General features: G+C 32.7%; 1 protein-coding gene across 3 annotated transcripts in view; it reads right to left on the minus strand.

Annotated features, from left to right (window-relative positions):
- Positions 1-6,000, minus strand: part of LOC106457122 (potassium voltage-gated channel protein Shaw-like) — a 172,767-nt gene that overhangs the window by 91,900 nt on the left and 74,867 nt on the right. The window contains exon 1 of one of the 3 annotated variants that reach the window (XM_022382935.1): positions 1,590-1,723. The exons of the other annotated variants lie outside the window; for them this stretch is intronic. The gene's annotated coding sequence lies outside the window, so the exon portion shown is untranslated. Of the gene's footprint in view, positions 1-1,589; positions 1,724-6,000 lie in introns of those variants that run through there. 3 annotated transcript variants of the gene reach the window in all.

The raw sequence follows: 6,000 nt of genomic DNA on the forward strand, positions 1-6,000 counted from the left end.
TAATTAGTAGAATATAGGGAAAACAGCTAGTCAATAATTGGGTTATTCTTCTTCGCGGCAAGGAGAGGCGAGCCATGAATTCTCAAATTTACTGTCCAGGCAAGTTAGATACTATGCCACGCCTGGCCCAAAGAGTATAACCTAAGCATTTGCGGAAATGTAATAGAATTATTATTTTGAGAAGAAGCATAATAACTATATTTCTTGTTTACTCAGTATTTCATAATAACTGTATTTCCTGTTTACTCAGTATTTAATAATAACTATATTTCCTGTTTACTCAGTATTTAATAATAACTATATTTCCTGTTTACTCAATATTTCATAATAACTGTATTTCCTGTTTACTCAGTATTTAATAATAACTATATTTCCTGTTTACTCAGTATTTCATAATAACTGTATTTCCTGTTTACTCAGTATTTCATAATAACTGTATTTCCTGTTTACTTCCATTATTTTCTGGCCCTTGATTATTTAAGTTAATATTTAGATGTCAAACATTCTGTTGGTGTGAACGTGCTTTGTAGTCACTATGGTAAAACCTATACACTGGATAAATAAAGTGATGAAAAAGTGTGTGATTGGTCACTATTCCCAATAACACACCTTGATCAAAGTATATATTGAACTGGACCCCATTTAACTTAGACTTTAAGATTAAACAATTTTCGGAATACAAAGTTTATTTATCAATTTTTAGCTGTGTTTGTATAATGCAGATGTTATGTTAAACTAAACTTTCATATCAAGTATTGAACTATCACTAGAAACTTGTATGAAAAATGCTTGGTTATGGTAGTTCTGCTCTGTGAAAGACTGGAGATAATGATGTGTTGATACTACATCAATTACTGAGATAATAATGCGTTGATACTACATTCATTACTGAGATAGTAATGCGTTGATACTGTATCCATTACTGAGATAATAATACATTGATACTGCATGCATTACTGAAGTTGCAATTATGCAGGATGTCTTACTGAAAGAAGGTGATACAAAACCAGAATACAGAAATGTATATCAAACTGAACAATTCTTTAAACTTTGCCCACATATCTACGCTCTCTTTTTAAGCAGAAGTTAATCCACGGATACCAACATGTAAACTAATTCTGGTCGAAGTGTGGTTCATACAAGTATTAGAATTTTGAATTTGTTGGTTGTTTAAGGATTATTTAGTTTGTCTACAACTAATTAGCAATCAAACTTTATGACGGTTTATTAAACAATGTTGAGCTTGTCTTCACATCTACTGAAATTAAGCAATTTTGACAAGACCAAAATCTCATATTTTGTTTGAGGCTCATGATTAAGAAATAATGAAATAAATATTTCAAAACTTCAAAATTTGTAATAATAAGTTGCGATGTGAAGTTCTAAAATGTTAATTTTGATGAAGAAATGATAATTGAATTTAGCCATTCTACTTCTAGACAATTTTCCACCAATCAACTTGCCCCTGATTATCAAACATTTAGCTTTGATTTTGATATATAGTTTGTTTACTTTCCCAAATCGAGCAAAAGTTGATAACATAATAAATTTTCTTTATAACTGACAGCAGCAGTCGAAGAATCACTCACCTATATCTGGTTCTCATCTTCAAAGAAATTAACTTTGACGCTATTACGATCAGACCCAACATCTACCTTGTACAAAAGTATAAAGTTATCTCGTTCTCACTATAATAGTGGTACTGTCAAGTGCACGAACTAAATGAGAATCAGGTTGCCGCGCGTGCACTATCATCACCAGCCAACCCTAACCTGGGTAATAGTGCTATCGATCTTCCAGTGGTTCAGGTGCTAACTAGCAGCGCCACCTGTACTATCAGTTCTAAGGAGTAATGGTTGGAATATCTTGAACAGACAACCAGTAAAATTTCACAAGTTTGATGAGGTCGTAACGAGTTCTATAGAAAAGCACACATTCCGGACCAAACGGATGGAAACATCAGTTATCTATAACATTTATCATCGAGAGAACCAGTTCCTTGAAAAATGTCACAGAAAACGACCATGCTTTTGAACTAAGTTTTATCTTGCCTTTATATACCTAGTACAGCTTATGTACAATAGCTCGAACAGTAGCATTACAGATAGATTTGTGTCAAGTATTTTAGAAACTCCTAGCAACTATATGTCGTAGTATGTTGTACATTATTTGTAAGCGTGCTGTATAGTAAGTAACACTGTATTGTTTTCATATTTATTACATTTGGAATGTAATTTAATATGAATCCGTATACTTATTTATTATAGAAATAATCTAGACATTATTAGGCTTTTCGTTTTTCTTCACAGAATACATGTTTATTTAAATATGCTTTCTGAGTGGTGAATGTATTATATACCTTTTTTCGTTTCTATAATTTGCATATAGATAATACAATTTTATATGATAAAGGCATAATAACAACTTCATTGTTTTCGAAAGAGGAGGAGCCGAGTAACTAATAAAAAATGCACAATGACCCATTTAATTACACAAGTTGTCGTCACCTATAACTAGCACCAAATACATATTGGTTGTCGTCACCTATAACTAGCACCAAATACATATTGGCTGTCGTCACTTATAACTAACACCAAATACATATTGGTTGTCGTCACTTATAACTAGCACCAAATACATATTGGCTGTCGTCACCTATAACTAGCACCAAATACATATTGGCTGTCGTCACCTATAACTAGCACCAAATACATATTGGTGGAAATTCTACATTTCGTTTATTATTTTTTAATTTGTTAACTAAAGGTATTAACGTGTCTAAGAGTTATACAATATTTTAATTTATTCCTTATCAAGCAGATAGAAAATTATATTTCTGACTCATGAAAGTAAAAATTGTACCCGCACGAATTTTGGGTGTTCACGTGATACTCTGAAAATATAGTTTTACACTCTATATGAAGCTTTCTTTTGACAAAGTTCTTGAGAGATTCAGGAATATTGTTCTCTCTCATATGTTTATATATTCAACCAAAAATATCTAACCATTCTATGTTGTTATTGTAACCTGAAGCGTATTAAAACGTACTGATACAGTCGAGCATGAAAATTTAAATAAAATTCAGTTATCTTCATTGCAAGTAAAGGTTCAATAGCTGTTCAGTAGTATGTTCAAAGTAAAGGCCGAAAACGAAATTATGCAACAGGTGAAGAAGACGCTTCTATACCTTCCATAAAGTCTAGATTAAACAGTTAAGAGGTAGTTATCCACCTTCTTTAAAAACTTTGATGTTTATGAAGAAAATACTTGCGCAGAGACTGACTAGATGATTTCTGAATCTCCTGTCCCCCTTGTGTATTTGTTTTATTGCGTACGTTTCTGTCAGTTTTATAGAGAAACTAAGTACTTGCGAATGTAGTTTTTTAATTTTATTGTTTATGACATAATATCTCACTACGGATTATTTCAAACTTAGTTTGAGACTTTTACTTTTTAATCTCTTTCAAAGTTGGTTTTTGATTGTTTGTTATTAAGCACAAAAATACATAATAGGCTGTCTGTGCTCTGCCCACCGTGAGTATCGAAACCGGATGTTTGGCGTTTTAACCATACAGGCATATTTCTGAATCCACGGGGGCTCAAAGTTTGAAATAAATAGCTCATAATTGGTATTGAATGAAAACCAATAGAAAATTTTTAATTGCTGTTTGAATGTGAAACGTACGCTTTCTATTGCGGCTAGTAAATCTAAATAAAATGCACTATTTATGTGTGTATATAAAGAGTTTGTGTAAGACCACACTCGTCAGGATGACGAATGTTTTAGATAAATATGCTCTTATCTATCTATTGCCGTCAGCAGTTTTTAGTGACCAACAATCAATAAGATATAATCAAAATTTAGTAATTAACACAAAGTAATAATCCCTAATCTTTAGTAAACAACAAGTAATAATATGTTATCAGAATTTAGTAATTACTTTTTAACAATAGTTTCTTGTGTTTTTGAGCATTAATAAAATTCTTCATATAACAATAGTTTATGGAGGATATATTATTGTGACCATAGATAACACGAATCCATGGTTACCGAAAACCGTAGCTTAATCTCTAGGATAACGTGATAGACAGCTGATGGACGCTGTTCAATATTGAACATGACTATATGCTAATAAGTAAACTTAGTATTCCGAAATTTTTTTAATCTTGACGATCAAATTGTAGGTTGAACTGGACCTCTCTTGAACTTAAACTTTAAGATTAAACAATTTTCAGAATACTAAGTTTATTTATTATATCTGCTATTGTGTGGCTATATAATGTGAAGAACTGAATAGTGGTCAATGACACTTTTTCTTCACTTCACCTATCCAGTGTATAGGTTTTCCTTATAGTGAGTACAAAGTTCGTTCACAACAATAGTATGTTTAATGACTATATGCTGCTGTATGTGATATTTTCCATGTCAACGACCGACTGCATCCCTGTGATAACGTGATAGACAGCTGATGGAAGCTGTTCAATATTTAACAAGGCTGTATGCTGCTGTATGTGATCACCTTCCATGTCAGTCAAAGACTGCATCCCTGGGATAACGTGATAGACAGCTGATGGAAGCTGTTCAATATTTAACATCACTATATGCTGCTGTATGCGATCATCTTCCATGACAGTGACGGACTGCCCCTCTGGGATAACGTGATAGACAGCCTTCCATCAGCTGTCTATTTTTCAACATAGCTACATGCTGCTGGATGTAGCTACTTTTCATGTCAACAATGACCTGAATCCTTGGGATGATGTGAAAGATAACTGATAGAAGCTGCCCAATATTCAACATAACTCCACATATAGCCATGTTGAATATTGAACAGGTTCATTCAACTGTCTATTACATCATCCTAAAGACGCAGTCCGTTGTTGACATGAATGATGACCACATTGAGCATATATCACCCTCTGATGACCATATTTTAAATCCTCATGCTCCACAGCATCGTCGGTATATAGCCACAAACAACTATTGCTTTATGACGAATAGTATTCATTTTATTCGTGTTCAAACACGTTTACAAACCTTATAAGTGCTCTGTACAGAGAGTCTACGTAGCAATTTCATAAATCGTGATTAAAAACTGAGCATAAAGCATATTTTTTGGTCTAGTTTGTTGTGAAAGATCAATGTTACTGTTATGTTTATACGAAAATATTAATATAAGCATGAATTTTAACGAAGAAGGTTAGAAGAAAACAAGAAGGTACGAAGCGTTATACAGAAAGACCCACAAGGAATTTTCACATTTGAACTACAGAATTATTTAAATAACCCTTTAAGTATTAAATATAGTATTCCAAAAACTGCGATATTTATCTGTTTCACAATACACAACTATAAGTTATTTCATGCAAACCAGCCCCTGGGGGACTAAGCAGTGGATTTTATACAATTTTCTTCAATCGCGGTTTATGAATTTTAACATAGTCAATTGTTTAAGTCTTACATTTTTGTTGCTAGTTTAACAAAAAAAGTTTGTCAATAACATCAGCTTTTCATCTTAATACATGCTTGTAAATTAGATTAACTGACACTCACTCCAAACGGCATGAAACACAACAAACTAGAGCATTCTGGGTTTTATTGAACAGCATGTGGCAAATTAAACACTTTGTATAACATTTATAAGTACCTATAAGAAGGGACTAAAACAACACGTGGCAAATTAAACACAAGTACCTGTAATAAGGGACTACGGCAACATGTGGCAAATTAAACACTTTGTATGACATTTATAAGTGCCTGTAAGAAGGGACTACGGCAACATGTGGCAAATTAAACACTTTGTATGACATTTATAAGTGCCTGTAAGAAGGGATTAAGACAACATGTGGCAAATTAAACACTTTGTATAACATTTATAAGCACCTATAAGAAGGGACTAAGACAACATGTAGCAAATTAAACACTTTGTATGACATTTATAAGCACCTGTAAGAAGGGACTAAGACAACATGTAGCAAATTAAACACTTTGTATGACA

This window comes from Limulus polyphemus, unplaced genomic scaffold (assembly GCF_000517525.1).
Source record: "Limulus polyphemus unplaced genomic scaffold, Limulus_polyphemus-2.1.2 Scaffold294, whole genome shotgun sequence".
NCBI lineage: Eukaryota > Metazoa > Arthropoda > Merostomata > Xiphosura > Limulidae > Limulus > Limulus polyphemus.